Source organism: Cupressus sempervirens, chromosome 8, assembly GCF_028749045.1.
Source record: "Cupressus sempervirens isolate cs-2001-9-10 chromosome 8, ASM2874904v1, whole genome shotgun sequence".
Classification (NCBI taxonomy): domain Eukaryota; kingdom Viridiplantae; phylum Streptophyta; class Pinopsida; order Cupressales; family Cupressaceae; genus Cupressus; species Cupressus sempervirens.
The window spans coordinates 21338664-21363635 of NC_143125.1; the positions used below are offsets into that span (position 1 = coordinate 21338664).

Here is a 24972-nt window from a genome sequence, read left to right on the forward strand (position 1 = left end):
TGTTTTCTTTAGCAAATCGAGCTCATAATCGATAAGAATAAATTGTCAGTTTAATAATTCTTTTGTATACTCCTAAATAGATCTTTCCACTTGCTTCAACCCTTGCATTTTCTTAAGCAAATCGAGCTCATAATCGATAAGAATAAATTGTCGCTTTAATTTCTCCACCTTGTGACTTTATCTTTTCCTCTTCTATTTTGCTCCAACTGAATCTACTGCCACCAAATTTTCACATGCTCTATCAGTTGGACTCCGCAAACTTTACCCTCTCAAGATCTTCAATTTCTTCATACTCAAAATATTCTTCTACATCATTGTTCCAATCAATTAGCTCCTCCGAGTTGAGATTTCCCAAAAATGTGGGGACTTCCATCTTGGGTCTTTTTCCAATCTTGAAAATGGCTCTAAAAATCCTATCCTCCTCAGGATCCCTAACCACTTCTACTCCTTCCTTTTCAACATGCCCTTCTTCGAATTCATCCTCACTTTCATCTCTTGTCGCAATATTCATTCCTCTACGAAACTCCTCATCCAATGCTTGCACTTGTCTCTGGAGGGTTCTAAAACAATCTTTTGTTGCACCTTCAGCTCTTTTGTCATGGTTCATTCATGGAGGCATTTTCCTGCTAATCGCTCAAACCCACAACCACAATCCAAGTGCAAATTGCCTGACGTTCGACGATTTGTCTATATACTTAGCAACAACTTGGCTCGAATACCACTTGATGAAGAATACTCCCCTTAATAACAAAACACATAACAAAAATAAATAAATAACAGCAAGTTGCAAGCAAAAGAATTTGTCAATACACACTTTTCAACTCTTATCATTGTGAAATACATAGATCCACTCAAACAATCCACAATATCATTCATCCTTGACAAGGGAAATTTGTACTTGATAGTGATCTTGTTGATGGCTCGAGAATCTACGCACATCCTCCATTCTCCATTTTTCTTTGGTGCTTATGTTGTTGGTACAACATGTGGCCTCAAACTATCTCGAATCAACCCCTTCTACAACAACTCGTGCATGTATGTTCAATTCTTCACTTTCTACTAGAGTAATTCTATGAGCTAGCTTACTTGGCAAACTAGCTCCTAGAACCATATCCATTTGATGACTAATCTTTCTTACTGGTAGCAATCCATCAAGCACATTATCGGATACAATATCCTAAAACTCATCCAACAAATTTGCAACTTTTGCAGATATATCTTCTACTTCCTCTTTACCAACTTTTGGAATTAAAGTAAAACATTTACGCCCATGCCTCTTACCTTCTAGAAACTTTCTTCCATCAACTAAACATATTCTAGCATTGCTACATAACTTCTCCTTAGTCTCCTCCAATGGCTTCAACTTGTTTTGAACTTCATCCTTTGTCAAACAACAGGTATTTGCATGGCCATCGTGTACTACACGACCATCAAACTAACAAGTTCTCCCTAACAGCAAATGGCAAACATCCATAGGCATAATATCACACAACACCTCATCATGGTAGTTCACAATCTTGAATTTTATTAGACCTATTCATTTACCAAAGCCTAATGATCCTTCCACAATTAAGCAATCTCGTAGGGATTCAAGTGTCTCTTTCTTTCTAACTTCAACTTACTAATCATTTCCTCGGAAACAAGATTATCTATGCTACCACTATCAATGTTGGTCCATTGCATAGTTTTCCATTACACTAACACCTTGTGTGAAACAAATTCTTCCTTTGCTCAAGCTCATTTTCATCACTCAGCAAGGCTCTTTGGGTAAAAGGGACTTCTATTTCAACATCTTCAAAAATGTGTCCATTACCCTCAGGGCTTCTATCGGTTCTTCCTTGATATTGAGGACACTCATTAGCTCTATGTCCTTTGCAATGGAAACATGTCCCTAAAAGCCTCCTCTTCTTGGTCCTTGCCCTCTTCTCCTCTCTAATCCTCATTTTTTTATCACGGGAACAATTGAAATTATTTCCCCTCTGATTCTAATTGCTACTTGCCTCATAATTCTTTTTTTATCTTCATTGCGGCCTCCATAAGACCATCTGTTAGATCTTCCCCCGCAACCTCTTCCACCTTCCTTGCTTTCAAACTTCTTGTTTAATTTATATGGAATGTTTCTTCAATACTTGTGATGCTAACAAGCCTCAACTCCTCCTGAATACTTGGACTTAACCCATTAAGATAGCAAGCATCTTTCTCCTTGTCAGCTTTTGCATGGCTTGTTCCTATGAGGACTCAGTAAAACTCTTCTATATATTCCTAGACAGATCTTCCCGCATACTTCAACCCTTGCATCTTCCTCAGCAGGTCAAGATCATAGTCAACAGGAATGAATTGTCTCTTCAATTTATCCACTGTTTGATCCCAGCTAGTATTTTCTACTTTCCTCCTCTTCTATTTCTGTCCAATTGAACCTCCTACCACCAAATTTTTGCATGACCCTTCAATTTGGCCTTCAAATATTTGACCCTCGCAAGATCTTCGACATGTTCATACTCAAGATATTCTTGTGATTCATTGATCAGGTTGATTGGTTCCTCTGGGTTAAGATTTCTTGAAAAATGTGGGGACTTCAATCTTGGGTCTTTTTCTAATCCTAGAAATGACCCAAAAATAAATATCCTTCTCAGGATCCCTAGCTGCTTATGCTCCTTCATATGTGACATGGCCTTCTTTAAGTTTGTCATCACTTTCATCTATTGTCGCAATATTCATTCCTCTATAAATCTCCTCTTTCTATGCTTGCACTTATCTCTGGAGGGCTCTAAAAACCTCTTTCGTCACACCTCCAAGTCTTCCGCCACGGTCCCTTCATGGAGGCACTTTTGCCCTTATCTCTCAAACCCAGAACCATAATCCTAGTGCAACTTGCCTCACATACAGCAATGTATCTACACGCACAGAAACTTCTATTCTAATACCACTTGATGAAGGGTACTTCCCTTAATAATACAAACACACAACAGAAAATAGAGAAATAACAAGTTGCAAGAACAAAAAATTGGCTCTTTATTATCTCCAAAGGTATGGAATTACAAACTTCAGAAATAAAACATGTGAAACCACATGGGAATTTTCATTACAATATTTTATAGGCCAGAGCCACCATCTACATCCCAAAACTATCCTAGATTTGGGCCTTCTTTATATAGGCAATTTCAACCTGCGCAAGAAGGTTCTAGAAATTTTAACCCTAAACTTTGAAGTCAGCCAAACATAAGTATTATTATTATTCATATTTTATTACATTAGAGTAGACACCAAGAACTTTTGAAATTCATCAGAAATTTTGATAGAAATTCATTTTCGTGCATTCCAAGTGGCACATCTTCTCTAGACCATAACTCATCGTCAGTTGCTCTAATTGGCTATTATGACCCCATTTTAAAAATGATGCAAACTACACTACAACACCTAACCTGTGCAAGCTCCAATCAATCAAGGTTTCACCCCTTTTGGGAGCCTCTAATGCCTTCAAAACTGAGTTTTCGTCCATTCCAAGTGGCACATCTTCTCTAGACCATAACTCATCGTCAGTTGCTCTGATTGGCTATTATGACCCCATTTTAAAAATGCCGCAAACAAAACTACAACTCCTAACCTGTGCAAGCTCCAATCAATCAAGGTTTCACCCCTTTTGGGAGCCTCATGCCTTCAAAACTAAGTTCAAGGTTTTTATACCATGTACCAAGAATTTTTTCTAACTTCACAAATAAACTTGATCTTGCAATGAAACTTTAGTTGCAAGTTGATATATCTAAAATGGACCTCCAAGGAAGAAAGCAAAAGATTCTGAGCTCAAACAACCAACTTACAATAAAAAAAGTAAGCTTCCAAAAGTACCAACTCTGCACTAAGATAGCGATTATTGAAAAGACAAACCAGAAGTATTTTTGGGTGAATGCAAGATTGCCCTTACACCTACGATGCTCCTACATCACATGCTTCAAAAGTACATGTTTCCCTTGTTGTTACATTCTAGGTCAAAAACATTCACCAAAAACAATTGAAAAAACACTTCCATATTTGACATGTTGAAAAATTTGTAAATGTCATCTTCCCTGCATGATACATGGTGAAGGCAATTAGTTGTGATCCTGCCGTATATGCGGATATTGACTTCCACAAAACATGACTGCTCAAAGCTTTGATCTATGAAAAGGCACACACAAAGGATGATAGGTAACCGAACTACTATAAGCTTGAACTTCCACACAACAAGGCAAAATGCCAACATTGCAACCCCGTCACTAGTGACTCACAAGAGGTTGTTGAATGTTTATTTTCCTATGTTGCCTCCAATAAATTTACTACTTTGGAAAATTGTCTTTCAGGGCTCATTCAGTCAATTGTGAGTTAAGAATGTGTCCCACCCCCATTGATGTGAGCTACCCTCTTATAAAGAGCACCATGTACCACTGATCATGCACTCCCAATTATAACTAAAAACTCCTATAGAGAAGACAAAATGGGCCATATTCTAAAATGATAAGATTAATCATAAAATTACACAATCTTGCCTAGTTTGCATCTTTCATAAAGAAACGATCAGCCCCAAAACTTTGCTATTCATCTTCTTCATGTCATTGTGCTTTTGTCACATGGTACATATTTCCTTTTTTACTTGCATAAATAGAGCCTCTTATAACTTATGCAATATGAATAAAACCATGTGCATCCAACACCACCTATTTAACTGTGGCTCTACCCTCTCTACTCATGACTCTCGGTTACTCGAGCATATCTACCTACTGTCAACATAGGCGAATTGATAAATATGGTACCACTTGTGTTATGGTCGTCCAAGACCATGTTGACTGTGAAACAAGTGGATTTCAAAATAAGAAGAATCACATATAGAAAATTCATTCTTCTGTTTTTGTACTCTGCCTTAGTTCTTGAATTTTATTCCATCACTATGCCAAGAAACTAAATATGTAACAGCCATGGAAGTCATTTAAAACTAGCATTTAAATTGATGAATCTCAAAACTGCAGTCGCATGGTCTTAAGACGCAATCATGACCTTCGTCGCGCATGACTTTTGAAGAACAAATGTGAAGCTAAAGGTGAATTTGATGTCTTCTAAAATCAGAACAAGAGGAGGTAAAATTAGCAATTAAGGGCAGAGATGCTCCAAGTGCCTATAATTGTAGCCATAACTATAGAGGAAGCTATTGCATATTTGAGGTTGATTTCTAGCATTTTGACTAAATTGAAACCAATTTTAATTTGAGTTTCTCAACAATTTTAAAAGGCAAGTTGAGAGCAATGATCATTGATTTTCAACAATACTAGGTCAGCACTCAAAAGTATGCTTGACTTTAGAGGCCCCCTTTGTCAATCCTCTTGATCCACAAAATTGGCCAAGATTTGAAAAAAACGTTGCTTACTACTACCACCATCAATCACTCCAAGTCTATGAGACCCCGCAGCAGTTTATCCTGACAACGACACTCCACTGGTAGCTCATGAAGGCAATGCAAGGCTCATTTGTGGTCCTATCCTTCTATGACCAAATTCTTCATGTCTACAGAGGATTCCTCATCCTTTCCTTGGCACTTCTCTTTTCGTCTTGTTTCTTGCTTTCTTTTCTCGGACACCATTTCATGTTCCCGCTTCTCTCTATTTTCTTGTTGTAAGCTCTTAGTCCCATAGACGCTTTTGTGGTCTTTTGTTGGACATTAATATCATCTTATCTTATCTTATATTTCTAAAAATATCATACATTTAAAACCAAAATTGAAATCTAACAATTTTATACATAATTATTTTATGCATCCTATGATGCAACAATACTAACAAAACAAACACCATTGCTCTTGCAAAACTGAAGGTATACAAACATTTATCAAACAAACCATTAAAATAGTGCAAATTCAGGAACACATTTTGAAAATAACATACATAAACCGCCATATGTGGGTGCCAAGGTTGGTCTTTGCCACTATAGCATTCTACTCAGCTCATCTATGTCCAAATACTTGCTTCAAAAGAATGCTCCACAGTGCATCTAGATTCATGTACATTCTCCAAACAAGTTTATCACGACTCCTCCTGAGCCTCCATGTCTCTAATTCCCACTTCCCCATTAATCTTATATTCTATAACTTCGTCCCAAAGTTTAAGAGATAGCCTCTCGATGTCATTTTATCTGTCCCATCAAGCCTCTGGATGTCATTTTATCTGTCCCATCAAAAATTCTTCAAGATACTGTTAATTTTTTTCTCTATCTTCTTTGTCAAACACATGCAAGACATGATTTAATGGATATTATTGTGTGTACAGATTTGATAATCAATAGTCTGCCTACCAATGTTACACATTTGCGCTTCCAAGATAGAGCTTTATTCCCATAAGTCCCAACAATGTTCTTCCATAAACTCATTTTCGTTGCCTCTTTCAACAAAGGAACTCTCAAATACATAATTTGTAGTTCTCCAATATTGAATCCCATCTTCTATGCAATCCGTGTCTCCATATATCTCCTAGGGTAGAAGAAGAAAATCATTGATTTCTCTTTAATGATAAGCTGGCCCAAGATGTTGAAGCATTAATTAAATTTATCATTAGTAACTTTTGCTTCAACTAAATTTGCTTCCCTATGTAGCATTATGTCATTAATGAGTTGGTGGTGTGCTAACCTCTCCAAATTCCTTGCAACACTAACACCTCTTGAGACTCCTTCCTCCTTCCTTTTCTTAATAAATTTGCTCAATACATATGCCATTATCACAAACATATACAATGATAAAGAATCACTTTGATGTAAGCCTCTAGGGCTTTCCAAGAAACCAAACATCCTATTAACTAGAACAGAAAATCTCATAATTGCGATACATTTGTATATCAATTCCAACTACTACTTTTCCAAAGTAAAAGTTTCTCATTACCTGTAGTAGTAGTAGTAGTCTTACTAGTGTCCAACATACCTTAGCTTATGCCTCTTACGTCAAACTTCAAAAGCATCACCTTCTACCTAGGACCGTTGATTGAATGGATGGTCTCATTCACTATAATGATTCCTTCCCTGATTTCTCTTCCTAGAATGAACCCACTTTACTATAGAGATATGATGCATCAAAGAATTATTTTAAGAGGATTTGGCATTGTCTTAAAAATTATCTTATACACCATACATAACAATGTCTATCAAAAAGATGAGATTGCTTTCGTTTTTGAGATCAATGCTCTTAGAGTATTATTTCCCTTTTTCACACTCTTCCTCAATCTCCCATACCTCATTCCCTATGAAGCGCCTATAATTTTAATAAAAGAATGCAAGAAATACATCTAGCCCTGGCACTTTAACTAGGTGGGCCATTAAACCGGCTTTGCTAATTTATTCCTTGTTAAATGGTGTCTTGTCCCTTTCCAAAATAAGATTTAGGAGTAAATTATAATAAAATAAAAATAAGGTTACACTATTTGATTCACTAATGATGGGCTCGCATTATAGCTTGCAAGTGACAAGAAGTGATATGAGATGATAAATACTAAAAATCAAAACACGCATTCAAAACCTACGAGGTAACTATGTGAGTATGTATGGTTAAGAATAATGAAGAAAGTAAAAGAACATACAAATCTATTGTATCAATAATGTGCAGAATGTTATCATATTACTTGACAAAGATAGATTAATAATTAAGATATGACAAACATCAATGATTGGTGATTAACAATATCTATCAACATATTATGAATTGATAGTGCATTAAATACTTAGATAAAGAAAAACTCATTAACTAGGAAAAACAAATGACTATTGACTAGTAAATAAAAATTGGGTGGGTGTCTCACCCAATGAGAAAGGACTACATAATAGTCTCAATGTTACCAAGGGCAAGATCAACAAAATAAGGATACGATGAGACGTTGATAACTTAACAATAACCATTACCAATATATGAAAGATCATCAATTAGTCAATGATATCTATCATATAAAGTCATCTTAGAGAGACTTGTAGAACAACGATCTCACATAATCAATTAAACATGATTATTGAAAATTCTCATTGCATTGAATAGTATCAACTTAGTAGATAATGATTGGAATGATAATACAAGCTTACACAATGGAATTGTACCATCTTAAATTGGCAGCACTCCAATTAAATGAAGGTTTAGCACCTATTTAATGCAAGATCACCACCTCCCTTCATTTCTCCTCCTTTCTTCTCTTTTTCTTCTCCTTTCTCCTAGGTGGAATTGGGGTAAGACCTAGTTGATCCTCTTTATAGCTCCTATTTTCATGGCATAAAGCTCGAGGTAGGATCTAACCACCTAGGTCCTCCCTTTCCTTCATCCATTCAGAATCTACTTTTTGCACCAAAATGGCTATATCTTGAACTCAATGCCTGATTTCTAAGATCCAAAACCTATTCTAACATCCTGAGAGATTCCCAGAGGTTTTGGGCCCTGATTGACAGGGATGCAGTACATCCATGATGGGCCAATCAAGGACACAATGCATCCCTGTTTGGGCCTTATTTTGGGTCCTCTACTCAAATTATGTGTCTCCTATTTTCATGGCATAAAGCTCGAGGTAGGATCTAACCGCCTAGGTCCTCCCTTTCCTTCATCCAATCATTCGAAATCTACTTTTTGCACTGAAACGGCTATATCTCGGACTCAATGCCTAATTTCCGAGATCCGAGACTTGTTTCGGCATCCCAAGGGATTCCCAGAGGTTCTGGGCCCTGATTGACAAGGATGCAGTGCGTCCGTGATGAGCTAATTAGGGACACAATGCGTCCCTGTTGGGGCCCTATTTTGGATCATCTGCACAAATCTTGTGCCCGAATAGCTTTGGGGTGTTAATTCCTAGGCGAGTCGGCCTGCAAAAGTGTGTCGATTCTAAACCCCCTTAATAAACCCTTCTATTTCCTCATTTTTGCATTATCATGCATTCACAAGAACAAGCACTCGCACCCAACCATTCAGGTATTCAAGCATCCTTCAAACAATTCCTCCAATAAAGATCAAGTATTCAAGCAATTGAAGGAGTCTATTTTCAAGATCTCCTCCAATCCATTCCTTTGTTGCATCTTCTACATCCATTCATCTTCATCTTCTTGATTTGAATAAATTGGAGAAGTAAGCACATTGCATGCATTTCGAGAGATCCTAACAAAAACCTTTTTTAAATTGCAAGTTGCAGATCTTAGATTAGTGAACAGGTTGCTTGATTTGGATACCCTTTTCGGCTTTCTTCGGAATAGTGAAATCTGAATCAACGTCGCACTCAATTTTACAGTGTCAACTTTTGTCATCCTTGAATTCAGTGTCAACTTCGGTCTCCCCTATCATATCACCAAACGATTTCTGAGTTGTATAGATTTTAGTATTTTAAGCCTACATCCGACATTATTCATCCATCTTGAGCAGTACACCTTGTACCTTGTCATTTCAACATATCTGATTACTTTATCTACATGGCTAGCCCTAGCTTTCATTATCTCATAAGGGATCTCAAGGACTAAGCATCTTTTCCCCCATCCTATCCCCACACTAGATCTAGCTTGCATTGGCGCTCCTCTCTCCATTGGTTAGCCCTAATCTCTCTAGATCTAGTCCTTTAGAATTGGGATTGAGAGGATCATTTCTCTTAATTCCCTCTTTGAGTTGTGTAAGTGGGACATCTGATGAGCTTAGGGTTTCATACCCTTGATTCACATTTCCCCCTTATCATCTTTGGTGAACTTGATGTACAACATTTCCACTTTTGATTTCGTGTTAGATTCCTTATTAAAAGTTAGATTTTTGCATTTCATTGCATTATCTTTGCATGTTTTATAGATTATATTGTGTGCTTTGTGATTTAGTTCATATCATAAGGTTAGATCTCTTTTGTGTCTTCTTGTCTTGTTTGGTCTATGGGCTTTATTACCTTAACTCCTACTTATAGTAATCCTACTAGGAAAGTTGTAGACTCTAGGTTAATTTTGATGTGGATTCCTCTTTTCCTCTCTTTAGGAACCTTAATGATATTATGGGTTCTCATGATCCTAATATTTCTATGGAGCATGACTCTTCCCACTCATCTCATGATGAGAATGAGGCTATAAGTGTTCCTCCTCAACAAGTTGATAGGCTTGCTACTGAGATTGATAAAATGCATGATTGGCTTCTTCAAGAGAATTGCAATACTAAAACTATTGTTGCTTTTGATGCTCTTAAGAAAGTGATCCATAATGACGAACATGGTGTTAACCTTTTGCGTGCTCTTACTCACCTTGTCCATTCTCATGTTAAATCTTTGGCTCAAGCCACATCTGAAATAGGAATGGCTCTACCTATTACTACTCTTGAACTTGCCTTACATATTTTTGCACCTATCTCTAGCATTTCTACCTATGTTGCTCCTATTTGAATACTTCTATTCAGTCGTCTAATCCTCCTAGTAGTCTTCCTATTCCTTCTTTGCCTGTGAGTGTTCTACCTACTTCATTGCCCACTTCACAGCCTTCTTACAATAGTGTTCCTTTCAATTATCCTAACACTTCTACTGTAGTTCCTAGTGTCCCACTCGTAGTTCCTTTCTTCCAACTAAGTCATACACTCTTCCCAATGTATCGAATGTGCATATGCCACCTATTTCCTCTAATGATTCTACTATCATTAGTCTTGCTCAAACTGTTTCTTCTTTGCAGCAACAACTTCCTTCCTTTACTCAATCTAAGTTTAATGTGCATACATGTGATATGGGTAGTCCCTTGTCTTTTGACATTATCCATACCGCTGCTCCTAAACAAGCTAGTATACCTTGCCTTGATACTTATAATGGTAAAGGTGATCCTGTGACTCATCTTAAAACTTTTCAAGTTCTATGTAGTGACTATGCTCATGATCATAGGATTTTAGCTAAGTTGTTTGCTCGTACCTTCTGTGGCAGAGCTTCACAATGGTATTGTTCTTTGCCACCTTATTCTATTGATTCCTTTCATAAATTTTCTAATGCACATATCCAACAATTTCAGAATAAAATTGGTCCTTTTGTGTCTTTGACTGATTTGATGCCATTGTAAACAAGGCCCTCGGGAGAAAGTGGCTCATTTTATTGGTAGATTTAAGCATTTGCATGCTCAAATTTCTTACCTTATGCCTGAACTTGATATTTGGCATATGTTTATTATTTCAATTCAAGGTTATTTACAAAGACATTAGAGATAAGATTTTGCTTACTGAGTTTACCTCCTTTTCACAACTTTGTGCAGCACTTCATCATTATCAAGTACAAGTGAGTCAAATTGAGAACACCACTCCAATGGCTCCTGTACCTATTGATAAGAGTGATGTTGCACATAGTCATAACAAATTCCAGAAATTTAACAACTATGTCAAGATTAACATAGCCACAAATATAGTAGATAAACAAGTAGTTGCTGCATCTCGAAGTATCGCTGCTTCTTCCTCCGTTTTTTGGATGAATCGTAAGTTTACTCCTCTTTCTGAGTCTTTACATTCTATTATGGGAAAGTTGGTTAGTGCTAAGATTATTACACTTCCTCCTACTAGACCGCTTCTTCCTTCTACTACATCAAGTCCACACTTTGATTCTAAAGCCCTTTGTCAATATCATCGTTAGCCTGGCGATGATATTGAGGCGTGTTATTCCTTGAAACATAAGATACAGGATTTGATTGATTCAAATGCTTTATCTATTGAGAGTCATGGAAATGGAAACAAATTTATGGCTCCCCTAATCAAATCTTCAAATCTATACTAATCCTTTACCTCAACATACTACGAATACCATTGTTCAACCTCCTTCTTCTCTACCTACTCTGAATGGTGCTTGTGATAGTTTACAAGAAGAGAATGATCGTACTATTAACACTGTGGAATGTGTAGTTCAACCTCCACCTTCACCTAAGCAGAAAGTTCCATCTACATCTATATATCAACCTAAACCTAAAACTAACCATAAGCGTGCTAGAGACCTTGTTATTTCCCTTACTGATTCTAATATTTTTTAGGCTCCTGGTGGTCCTCTTTACATTGCTACTCGGATTACTAAGTATTCTTCTTATGGTTGTCGTGTTGATCCTACTTATGTGGTTAATGTTATCACTAAGGAACATTTATATGCTAAGCAAATTCATTGTGACTTCTATGATTCAAAAAATACTTCGATTCAAACTTGTAATGGTTTCCTATATCCTCCTCAAGGTTCCATTTCTTTGTGGTAAAGAGGTGAATAGTACCTTTGTTGTCATTCCTAATTCTGATCAGTTCCAAGTGCAGCTTGGTTCACCTTGGTTGACTTCCATACAAGCCATTGCTTCTCCTATTCATCAGTGCATTAAATTTCCTTATGATGGTGAGATTAAAACAATCAATCATAGTCTTTATCATCTTTCTAGGCCTCGACATTGTGCTATTCTTGATTTCTTTAGGCCTTCTATTCATACTACACCTCCTACTCATCTTGATTATATTTTTCAATCTTATCAAAGCTCATAGTACTTCTCGTGGTCTTTTGCCTACACCTTCCACACCTATTTCTTCTGATTCTTCTATTTGAGCTGGTCAACAATCTCTTGCATCTACCAATACTTCTAGTGCAGTTCCTCCTTCTAGCATGGTTCCTCCTCCTAGTGTGGTTCCTCCTCCTTGTTCTCAACCTGATGTTGTTCCTCCTGTTAACCTATCTAAGGATGATAAGGAACCTATGGTTGTTGATCCTTCTTCTTCTCAACAAATTTCTAGTAAGACTAAGCGTAACTAACATGCTTGTGAATGTCAAAAGAATCGCCAAGCTCTTGCTAAAGCATGTATGCATGTTTCTCATCAGCCCATGTCTATAGAGGAAGTTAATATTACTAATGAGATAGATAAATGTGATATTTGTATTCTAGATTCTATTGCTATTAATCTTGATGAAGAGGATAATTTAGATGATGATGAGCACGAGCTTACTAATATTGATGTTGATTTGCCTAACATGCTTTCTAACAACTTACACTTACATATGATCCGGAGTATAATGGCTCTCAAAAGGAACCTGCTTTAGATTTACCTATTATTCCTACTGTGTTGGACATTACTCCTCTTGGAAGTTGTCCACCTTCTCTACATACTACTGATCGAGATAGGGGAGAAGGGCAATGTGCTAGAAGTGAGTGCTCTAGAATAGTAACTTTTTGTGTGATTACCTATTGTGATGTGCTTCCCCCGTACTGCGTTTGCTAAATGATTGTTTGGTTTTCTTTAAACAACATTTGGTACTCCATTGGCACAAAGTGATAAAGGAATTGAAACGTCGTATAATTCTTCTATTTGTATCTTACTTATTTTATATGTTGTTATACGTTGTGTCATACATGTGCTATTGTTCGTACCTGTATGCTTGTGTTGTCTTCTTGGATTTGCGACATAATAGTACCAATTCTTTTTGGTCTCCATGGTGGTAGTCTAAAAAGAGTCTTCTTCATAACTCTTATGTGTCTTTCTTCCCTTGTGTTGTAGTTCTACTTCCTTTGGGGGATGATGATATTTCATACTTGATATAATATTTACATGTTATCATATGATCATACTGACCAAAAAGTTAGTAGATCCCTTTGTGCTCTCTATATATGTTATGTGCTCATTTCCCTTTATTTGTCTTCTCTTGGGGGCATTTCACACTGGAAACGTCTCTCAGTAGATGTGCGTATACTCTGTTAAAGCCACTGCTCCTGTTAAATTGTTAGTAATGACTTTAACATGGGCACATACACTACTCATTTTTCTTTCAATCATGGGGTAGTAAATGCGGATTCCAAATATGATTAGGGTACTTTAGCCATGGATGCTTAGTATGCTTCCTAAGTTATCCTCAAATATATGCATTGCGTTTTCATTCCTTTTTTTCGCACAAATCATGTGAATCCCTTACGGATTATGCACAATCCTAAAGAATGGATTCTTCATGCACACATTCAATTTAGGAAGTGAGCATCCTTGACATTGGGTCTCTCTTTCCTTTGTGCACACATATGCTAAATCTCGTATATGTGTAACACGTAAAAGCTTGTTAAGTCCCATACACAGGTAACGCATCCAGACACGCTTGCTAAATCTTATATATGGGTAATGCGTACAAGCTCGCCAAATCTTATATATGTATAACGTGTACAAGCTCAATAAATCTCATATATAAGTAGCGCTTCAAGCACAACATGCTAAGTCCTATACAAGGTAACGCATTTTTGTTTTTTTTTGTTTCTGTGATTCACAATGATATCTATATTTCTCATTGGAGAATTAATCACACTCTCTTCTCTCTCTGCTTCTTTTAGTCAGTGATTTCTCTCTTATTATGATCTTAAGGTTAGCAAAGAGTTAATCCATTGGGGGCTTGATGGATTCTTTGTTTCCTCAATCATGATAGGATTATCTTATGCCTTGTGCTCTACTTTACCAAGAGTTTGGATCGAGTCCATACTCCCACTAAAGTGAGCGCTAAATGTACCATCTTAAATTGGAAGCACTCCAATTTAACGAAGGTTTAGCACCTATTTAATGCGAGATCACCATCTCCCTTCATTCCTCCTCCTTTCTTTCCTTTTTCTTCTCCTTACTCCTAGGTGGAATTGGGGTAAGACCTAATTGATCCTCTTTAAAGCTCCTATTTTATGGCATAAAGCTCGAGGTAGGATCTAACCACCTAGGTCCTCCCTTTCCTTCATCCAATCATTCAAAATCTACTTCCACACCAAAACGGCTATATCTCAAGTCGTACCTGATTTCTGGGATCTAGGACCTATTTCGAGATCCCAAAGGATTCCTGGAGGTTGTAGGCCATGATTGACAGGGGCACAGTGCAACCCTGATGGGCCAATTAGGGACATAGTGTTTTCCTATTTGGGCCCTATTTTGGGTCCTCCTCTTGGGTCTCGTGTCCAGATAGCTTCGGGGTGTTAATTCCTAGGTAGGTTGGCCTATGGGAGTGGATAGATTTCGAACCCTTTATAAACCCTTCCATTTCGTCATTTTTGCATTATCATGCATTCACAAGAACACTTAGTCGCACCCAAGCATTCAAGTCTTCAAGCATCCTTAAAGCAATTCCTCCATTAAAGATCAAGCATTCAAACAATTGAAGGAATTTATCTTCAAGATCTCCTTCAATCCATTCAATGTCCTTTGTTGCATCTTCTACATCCATCCATCTTCATCTTCTTGATCTAAATCAAATTGGTGACGTAAGCACATTGCATGTGTTTCGAGAGATCCTACTATTGTAAGGTGAATTCGTCCATTTACTTTCCATTTCTGCATTTCAATTATTTTAATTCAAGGTTATTTCCTAAACTGGGGTTTGACCAAGGCAAAACCCCCATCAACAACCAAGATCTTTTTTTATCGCAAGTTGCAGATCTTAGATTAGTAAACAAGTTGATTTGGATACCCTTTTCTGCTCTCTTCGGAACAGTGAAATCAGAATCAACCTCACACTCAATTTTACAATGTCAACTTCGGTGGTCCCTGAATTCAATTACAACTTCAGTCACCCTTGTTAGATCACTGAACAATTTCTGAGTTTCGTAGATTTCAGCATTTTAAGCCTAGATCTAACATTATTCATCCATTTTGAGCAGTACGACAAGCATAAAATCAGATCTAATAGGTTCCATTTAGATCATTTCTCTTAGTTCCCTCTTTGAGTTGTGTAAGTGGGACATGTGATGAACTTAGGGTTTCGTACCCTTGATTCACATTTCCCCCTTATGGTGTAGTCCTCAATGTCCTTAGTGTCTAATGGTATGGCCTACGTACCCTTTGGTCATTCTTTTTGTGCCCTACCACTTCTCTTCCTTTTCCACATTCTTTTCTATTGTGGGAAGCTTCTTTCTCCATTCATGTGTTATCACCTTTATCTTTTAAAGTGGCAACAATCATTCTCGAAGTGAATTCTCCTTTTGCAATTCAAACTATAATATTTTGGTCTTAGTCCTCTATCTCGTGTTTCCAAATGCCCACTCTTGTTTTCAATTTCACCATTCAAGGGAAATCTTAGATCATTATTGATCGAACTTGCACAAATATTAGGGTTTCCCCATTTCTTACATCTATTTCTATGGTTTTTACAATTACATCAATGATTTTTGTTTGAATAATTATCCTGACTAGCATTCTTCCACAAGATTTGTCTTGGTGGGATTAAAATTTGGAATCACTTCTAGAAATATACATGAAACTCGCCAAATTTCCAATCCCTTTCCATGGTATTCTTCTTCTCTACTCTCATGGCAAACATAGTTACAAAGAAGCCTTTTGCTAGAAAGTTAACTATTGGGTCTTCCTTCCAACTTTCTTCAATTCACCTTTTAACTTCCTCTCTCAATAACTCCTTATTGTTCTCCCTATTAAGTCATTTTTTCAGCTCAACCACATCACCATGTTCTACAATGGACAAATCAATTATCCTCTCTTCATCTACCTCTTTCAACACCTCTAGTTTTTCGCAACAGGCTCTATTTTTTGTGTCATTCCTTATTTTATATGAGTATTACCATATCACCCATCATAAAATTCATATGGTATTGTTTGATTATTAATGGTCACCCACTCAAATTGCTCTATCAAATTTCTATTTTTTGTATTCCTTCCAAGAAATATCATAAAATGGAAAGGAACTTTAGGCTTGCTATATATTTGAGGGTGGTGTTGAAGTAGTTTCTTGACACTGATGCTAAAAGCTGGTTGGAGATTACTAGAACTTACTCTTTGCATTGATGGATGGACATGGTGCTTGAAAGAGCCTTATAGAAGAACTTAGTCATGGGGTTAAGTTTTAGGCTTTTGGATGTTGGCATTAATGGTATGCCTTCTAAGGCAATGAAGGATGTGCTTGCATGTGGGATTTTGTTAAACATTCAAGCAATAATGCTAAAGGGGCTGCTAAGGGCATTGGAAGTTGGGGAACTATTAAGATAATATGACCCCTTAGGCTATATAATAATGTATTATCTTCGATTAAGTTTGTTTGGTTTTGGGTGGTTGATGGTTAGTGTTGCCTTTGAACTTTTTAATGTTTAGTTGTTTGGTCAACATAAACATTTTGGATGCAATCTCCTTTCTTTGTTTGATGTTTAAATGCCTAAGAAAGGGACCTTATAGAACCCTCACTATTTAATCGAAAAAAATATCCTAGTCAACTCCCCAATTTACCATTAACTGAACTAAAAGTGCAATTAGATGTCCAAGTTCACTAATATACATCATATAATTTAACATCAAATCACCTTCAAACAATGGGGTTGCTTTTCAAACCAAACTTGTGTCCAAGTTCACAAATATACATCATATAATTTAACATCAAATCACCTTCAAACGATGGGGTTGCCTTTCAAACCAAACTTGTGTTCTTATCTACTTGAAGATCAATTTTGAAGATAGAATTCAAAAATAGATTCATTATACAATTTTAAAAAACATAAAAACCAATTAAGTATTTAGCAACTCCTCGACTACTATAAGAGACCTTAAATATGTTTCACACTAACCTCTTCAATATTTACGCATCACATAAGTAGATATTCGATGATCGACGGAACGATTTAACTGAAAATTAAAGAGAGCGCCATTCCCGTCAGCTCAAGACCCTTCACGTGACACTCAAATTTTCTTAAAAAAGAGACACTACAATCTCTTACATACGCGCGCCAGTGTACGGGTGAATTTAACCGCTCGATCGCTTCAGTTAAACAGACACTCTAAAAAACGGAAATAGCACACTATAAAATTCTTCTAAAACGGGCGGGTTTTCAGCCTTAATTCGGAAAGTTTCCTTGCACAAATAGGAAAATTTGGCTTCCTTAAGATCCATTTTCCAAGCAAAGATTACTCTAATACCTTAAACTCTCCAAACGAAGTTACTAAGAATGGCAAACAAAATAGCCCAAGGAAAAACTAGCGTCGGCAAAATAAGTTTACGCTGCATTTACAAATTAGAGAACAAAAATCAAGGTTGCACAGGTACGTGGGTACGGGAATGGGAATGGGTACGGGTACGCATATTTTTCAAAATAGGGGACGGGGGTACGTGTGTATCCCTAATTTTTTCTATATAATTAATATTTTATAGAAAATATAAAAATCAAAATATATGTCATGAGTCATGAGATTGAGCATTCAAAACAAGAAATTTGAAAATATGAGCCATAAGTCAAATTATAATATTTATATATATATATATATATATATATGCATATGCTATTGCTGAATGTTTAATGTTTAAAGTATTTCTCATAATAGGAGATGGAGGTACTTGGGTATGTCAAACTTATTTAAAAATTATACTTTTATATTTATAAAAAATCTGAAATTATGAGTCATGACAATGGTTTTTCAAAACAAGAACAGTGATAAAGTTTGCAAATGTAATGTATTGTTTTCAGTTTCAGATTTGCTATATGTTTGAAATAATAATACATGATAAATGCTTAGATGCATAACAAAGAAGGCAGACTTTAAACATGAACAAGAAGATCCTAAATCATATGACAATGACATATTGCAAATGATAAACTTATGACTTGAACAGTGATAAAGTTTATTGTTAATGAGTATCAAAGTTTCAAACTGATTTGGTATTGAATTAAAATTGATAAACAACAAGCTAATACAAAAAAAAAAACCAAAAAAAAAAATCAGAATCTTAATCAAGGTCCTTAGCTATGATGCTCTCCACCGAGTACCCGGTACGTGGGATACGTCTACCCGGTACTTGGGTACGTGGGTACGAGTACCAGGGGTGTGGGTACGAGTACCCATGCAACCTTGACAAAAATTCTCTAAGTTTTGCAGAAGAAGACAGAATTTTACTAAAAAGCCCTAAATGAAAGAAACTGAAATATATTGCTTTAGATTGTACAGAATTAGCTTGAGGTTTGAAAACATATTTGAAAACTGGCGCAAATGTTTCAACACGGTTAAGCAAAATTTATCTTACAATCTACTAGAAATTACCGATCAGAAATTTCAGAAAAAGCAGATGAAATAGCTCAATAAAAATTGCTCTAGAACTTCAAAATTCACTCCAATTTATAATATAAAAGCAGAAAAGCACTCAATTAAAGTTAGCTAACAGACTGGCTCGCAGAATTTACTCTGAAATTGAATGACAAGTCAACAAAACCTCTCCATTACATATGAGCAAACAAAATTAATCTTAATTTCAAAAAGAAAAGCTCTGAAATCTTCGAATACACACTAACACTCAATTTACGGGAAAAAAAAAGCGAACAAGAATGCTCCTTCAGTCTACACTTAAAATTCCTCGCGCTTTTCAAAAGTCAGTCACATTAGCTCTAAATTGCAAAACAGAACAAATAAAATCTCTAAACTACAGGGGAAAAACCACCAAGTATCTAATATAAATCAGCGTACAAAAGTTGCTCTACATTTTTCCTAATTTACCAAAAACTAACTATTATTTTTAGGAAAAAAACAAAAAAACAACAAATAAAATCCCTCAAAAATCTTCGTAAATACTCTATTAAAAATTGTTAAGCATATTTCTACATACAGAAATGCGAAGGAACCAGAAATTTCAATACACTGCAATGCATACCTTAAAAGTTTTGATTCACAGTTGATCTGCTAACAGAAACCCTAGAAATTATTATGGCGAATGGAAACGGGTAATGAGGCTAAATTTACAGCCAAAGACCCAATCGATTTGTTCTAGCCAAAAGGGTTTTCCGCTTATTTAGAGCAAAATTTAGTGAAATTTTGTTGTGCTTTCTCGGTTTGACAGCAAATTAATTGTGCCTTTCAAAGCACAGTAGAAGTTAGCCACGTTTAAAACGTGTGCTCCGTGAATCTTCTTGACATTCGGGTATTCAATTTACTTATTAGGAAACATTTCTTCCCTCAGTTGACATTAGGTTTGCCTATAGTCTATGCTTAACATTATTTGATAAAATAATATAAACAAGAGCTTGCTAGAGCTAGAGTCCGTGGCTATTGCTTTAGAATAAAATAAATACACTTAATTAAAAAATTTGAATATGTAGATTAACATATTTAAGAGTATAAAGAGAATGTGTCATATTAATTAATTCAAAATGAATTCAAATCAATTTGAAAGCAACCAAAAAACAAACACAAGTAAAATCAGATATTGCAAATAGTAAATTTTGTAATGCATATTAATTTATAAGATGAATATATTATTTAAAGTTTTAATTCTAATTTTTGTATTAAACATAATAATAAAAATAATACTTCAAAAGAAAAAGAGAAGTATTATTTCTAGAAATGAAGATTTATTTTAAAAGATTATATAATTTTAATTATATTATAGAAAAATAAATTAAATTAAAACATATAAAAATCTAAATTTGATATGATATATTTTAATGATTTGTACTACAATTAATGACTTGCTATTGCTTGTAGATACATTATTTATTGTGTTGGAGAAGTCATAGTGTATGACAAGCTTGATTTAGAAAAGATTTGATTTAGACAAGTATCAAAGAAATTGTAGTGAAGTAGTTGTGGAATAGCAACACTGTGAAACTCAATCATCAAAAGAGGAAGCATTGAGAAACGAGCAATTTGAGATGGAGGTGGAAACATTGGGATGTATCAAGAAGAGAAATGTAGTGAATTTGTATGGTGTTATCTTAACACTGTCATTTTTACATCATCCTCTGTCATATCCAATGATCAATCTGACTAATTCCTTACAAATTTGAAGAGATGTTCAAATCATTTAGTTGTTCATCATTGTCTGCCTTAACAGTTTCCCAATTTGATTATATGATTCATATATTATTGAATTCTTCACATAAATGAGTGTTATCATAAACACAGCAGTAGGACACATCACTTAACCTTCCTGTAGAATAGCAACACTTAATTCTCACTACAACAAAACTTTAGCAAGAATGACTATTGGGTCTCACGCTTCTACAATTTTAGTTTACATGTAAAACATGTGGCATTTGATAAAATATATGTGTTTCTTATCTCTACTTCCACATCTTCTAGTGTCCTCTAAATGTGGCATCAAATATTTTCATTTTCATAAAGTAGCAAGCCACGAGTCACCATTATTCCATCTCCAATTCTAATGTCAAGAGCTTCCCAAGAGGGTCTTTATTGCCATATACGGATCAGTAAATAAATTTTATAAATTTTAGAATATGATCATGACTACCCACAACTCCTAATATATGAAACTTAAGGTTTTTCTTCTGTTGAAATGCTTACAAAGTGTTTGAATGGCTGAACATGCTCTAGAAATTCACAGTCTACTTTAGCAAAATAAAGCATTTTCTCCATGGCTTTCCTCATGTCTTCTCTGTCTCCCTTATGAGCAGTGATAGTGTTGTATCAAGTGCATGTAGCAATTTTATAAGCCATGATGTTCTTTTTCTATCCACCCTTCCAAGATCCGCCTAATCTCATAACAACCACAAGCCTTGTCATTTCAATGGAACGTATTGCAATCTAATTTGATAGCTCCTTTTAAGTAGACTTAAAAAATGAGAATGGGGGTTGCACACTCCTAGCATAGGAGCCAAGCATTATGACATGCACTCCTACAACATCAAATGAGTAGAAGATATTCGAACTCAAGCTACTATATTTGAATGGCATTGTATGCTTTGAGCTTATTTCTTTATATTCCAATATTTGGGGGTGCATGCTCCTAGTTGTTACTATATATGCATATATATCTAGATCCAGTGTTCCTACATCCCTTTCTTTTACCATTTCAAAGACAGTGCCAAAGAAGCTACCTGTTGGACAGTTGTGTAGCATCGACTGGAATCAAGTACTTATTAGTTACTGGTTAACAATGTTTAGTCCACATCCTTTGCAAAAATTAGGACTTGATGCAAGAGCAACATCAATTGTTTGGAATATAGTGAATAGAATTTTTGAATTGAACTTGATGACTATTAGGAGTTTTTAGTATTTGAGTTCATTCTTATAAGTTCTTTGCAAGAGATCATGTTTAATGCTTCTTATCTTCAAGTGGTGGCTTGATTGGTTTGTGATCACCATAGATCAATGTAAAATGTCACAAGTATGTGATTTTATGAAATTAATTGTTTGCAGATAATAATGATTATATCAGTTGAATAGCTAAGTTTTTTCCCCTTTGTAGCTATAGGATTGTTGTGTAATTTGGGAGTCTGTAGAGGAGTAGCCCTGGTCCCAAAACCGAGGAACACTATGGTGCTACTTTTAGGGAAGAAGATTAGAATGAAAATACATTTGTAGAAGTTGTTGGGGTAAGATCTTCTTTAGGAAGAGAAGATACTCCACCTGATCCAAAAATTCAATCTTTAAGTAATTCCACTAAGGAGGTTATGACATGGCATACATAAGTTCCAAACATTGAACAATGTGATTCTTATCGGAGAAGATTGAGCATGATGAAATAGATAGCTTGTAGTCTGAAAAATGTTAGTTATGCACTTGTTTTTTATCCTAATTAAAACTTCGGGCCATTCCAGAAAGAACTTCTAAATTCCTATGGAAACTTCTGGAATTTTATAAAGTTGTCTTGAAAATAGACACTTCTGGAAATTCCAGTAGACACTTTTTGAATTTTATAAAGTTGTCTTGAAGTCAGTGGAAAGGGGGATTCTATAGCTATCATTGCAAGCACTCATGGCTACATGGCTCTAGGTATGCAATCAATGCCATTAAGGAAATTTAATTATTTTTTATATAGTTTCTTTGGACATTGAAATGAAATTTCTATGTAATGTTTGAAGAGTATGTATACACATTTAGAATGAGAGAGAAAAGCAAAGTGTACAACTTTGAGACTGTGTTGATGGAGCTTGTGATTAGCAAACAACCCATGGAGGTTGAATTTTGAGAGAACAAGGGAATTGTCCTTTGGATTTCTTACAAGATTTCCTCCGGAGAGAGTGCATTAGCAGTTTTGGAGAAGAGGGTTTCTAAATTTTGTGAGGAAGAGATGATGAAGGTTCTTATAATTTCATTGTTGTGCACCAGTCGTCTTCTTGCACTAAGGCCGCATCAGTAGGCCCTCCATCACTATGGATTGCCACTGCTTGCCAAACAAGGGTGAGGTTCCAGATCAGCTCTGTTGTAGAAGCTGAAGTTGATGGTGGCGCTACCACAAAGCACTCTCCGATGGATATAAAACTTTGGAGATGTTTCCAGAACAATGCTGACGTTATTTTTTAACAATTTTCTGAGCCAAAAAATATAATTTTACCCTTGAGAAAATGCGCCCTGACCAATAAGAATTTAATATTTAATGGACATAAAAATATTTTTAAAATAAATCATCACAAACCTTAGAATAATAGATCTATATTTGTTTATGAAAAAATTAAGAGGTGGCATGCTACTGGAAACATTAATTCCCTGCCTATCACATAGGCAGGGACTAAGAAACATAGAATCTTGTTTATGGGAATCCAAAACTTTTTTCATTGCGATAGCGAAATTTTTGTAGAGGGTGAAAAAAGTTTGCAGTTATGATTACAGTGATTTTGCAATAATGCTCCTCATAAAAAAGGCAAACACTAAACTTTATCAATAAAATAATACACTTTTAATAGACTAGCTTATATATATTTATTCAGATAATATCTATATTAAATACATCAATTGATATCTTTCCAATGTGCCTATATTCAAATAAGATATCGATCAGCGTATTTAATATAGATATTATCTGAATATATATACATAAGCTAGTAGTAACCACACACATGATATACATGTATGATAACTATAATTTCTATATGTAAGATTTTTAATGTTATTTTGATCATTACTAAATAGAAATACATATTAATAGAAATAAATGTATTTAAACAATATTTATTTTTCGTCATTTTTTGGACATTGGTAAAAAGAAATACATATTAATAGAAATAAAAGTATTTCAACAATATTTTAATTTTGTTATTAATTGGAAACATGGTATATGATAATTATACTAACAAAATGCATATTTAGGTATAATTGAGTTTAACTTTGAAGACATATATGGTATGTAAAATTGTAATATTTTACAATAGTACAATTCAAAATTTCATTTACATTTTAGTTACAGATTATTTATATATTTCATAATAGAGTATATATTGGAGGACATATATAAGTCAATATGAAATATTTTTTCATACTATTATTTGAAATATAAACTAAATCTATAATTCTTGATCATTTTAAGAAAATACTATTAAAGCATCACAAATCACATTCATCAATCTAAACCATTACACAAGGATTGGAGTTGAAGCAAAATAACGTAAAAGGACATATGTAATAGTTCATAATTAACCATATGAATTGTTTGATTCAAAATTTTGGAATAGTTGTACAACCATCACCATATCAATTATAAACCATAAAAAATTTCATAGGTCAAACCATGTAGTGTATTGATACAATTTAGGATTTATAAATGGTTCAAATAACTTTGTTTTTTGCAGCTCTTGCTCTCTCGTCCTGATGATGAATCACGTAGTGTGATTCAAAAAGTTGATTGTAAAAATATCAACACAATCTAATCTAGAAGCAATTATGAATGATATTACAAATCACAATCATCAATCTAAACCATTACACAAAGCTTGGAGTTTAAGGCAAAGTAATTGTTTGATTTAAAAGAGTTGAAAAAGTTCTACAACCATTAGCATATAAATTATAGAGCATAATAAATCATAGGTCAAACCTTGTAGTTTATATCACAATTGAAGAGTCTATGAATGGTTTAAATAACTCTTATTTAAAAGTTCTGTGATACCAAAGTGGAGATTACATAAAGAGCACTTCATTGTAATGGTGCAAATACATTACATATTCTTTGGTAATTAGAATGGTATTACGACCTTTATTATGCAAGTGATCATGATATACTTCTTGCATAAAACTTGTGAAGGCAACTGTCTTTGTATATGTTTCCTGAACCTTGTGTGCAACATATTTCATCCTCATTAGTTCTAGTTCTTCAACATAAT

General features: G+C 35.1%; 1 protein-coding gene across 7 annotated transcripts in view; it reads right to left on the minus strand.

The window, feature by feature from the left end:
- Positions 1 to 19793, minus strand: part of LOC149541379 (dirigent protein 17-like) — a 315810-nt gene extending 296017 nt beyond the window's left edge. For 4 of the 7 annotated variants that reach the window (XM_089796646.1, XM_089796645.1, XM_089796644.1 and 1 more), the window contains exon 1: positions 19572 to 19769. The gene's annotated coding sequence lies outside the window, so the exon portion shown is untranslated. Of the gene's footprint in view, positions 1 to 19571 lie in introns of all 7 variants that reach the window. The other 3 variants (XR_016355327.1, XR_016355328.1, XM_089796642.1) reach the window with 3 other exon arrangements.
- Positions 19794 to 24972: the final 5179 nt, after the last annotated feature.